Here is a 661-nt window from a genome sequence, read left to right on the forward strand (position 1 = left end):
CATGAGCAGCTTTTTTTACTAGGTTGTAATACGGTGAACCACGTTATTATGCGGTTCGCTTTTCACTGTTTTGTTACGTCACTGGTTTGCATCATGTATTGTATTCTTCATTCAAATTGGCTAAACAATCTTTCCACTATTTCTCCTTGTGCATCTATCCTGGGTTTTAAAATATTTAATGTGAAAAGTCACTGCAATTTCAAGGTTCTTCAAAACCCATAATGTCGACAAAACGTTCAGCACCGGCAAAAGTATTTCATTGTAAAAGAAAGTAGAATCCGGGGATACAGCTTCCCCGTTTTCACCTTTAGGCGGCGGTCGTCAACCCGCGGCTCCTGAGCCGCATGCTGCTCTTTAGCGCAAGCGAGCGGATCCCAGGCGCTTTTCAAAAAATGTTAACAAATTAAAAAATAGCAGTGACGGAATTTTTTGTTTTAATAAGGTTTCTGCTGGAGGACAAAAATGAAACCAAACGACTTTCAACGTTTTCCAATGCTGTAAAAGCATGTAACATAAATATTACATTTCAACTCAGTGTGTAACTATGAGCAGGTACAATCGCATTTCTCCGTTTGTTTTCTTCTCAGCCGAGCTTTGTAGCCTAAGCACGCGTCACTAGACAGGCAAGTAGCAAACTGGCGTGTGTGTTATCCGCCATGGA

The sequence above is a fragment of the Urocampus carinirostris genome, chromosome 2, assembly GCF_059441175.1.
Source record: "Urocampus carinirostris isolate Australia breed hairy pipefish chromosome 2, RoL_Ucar_1.0, whole genome shotgun sequence".
Lineage (NCBI taxonomy): Eukaryota > Metazoa > Chordata > Actinopteri > Syngnathiformes > Syngnathidae > Urocampus > Urocampus carinirostris.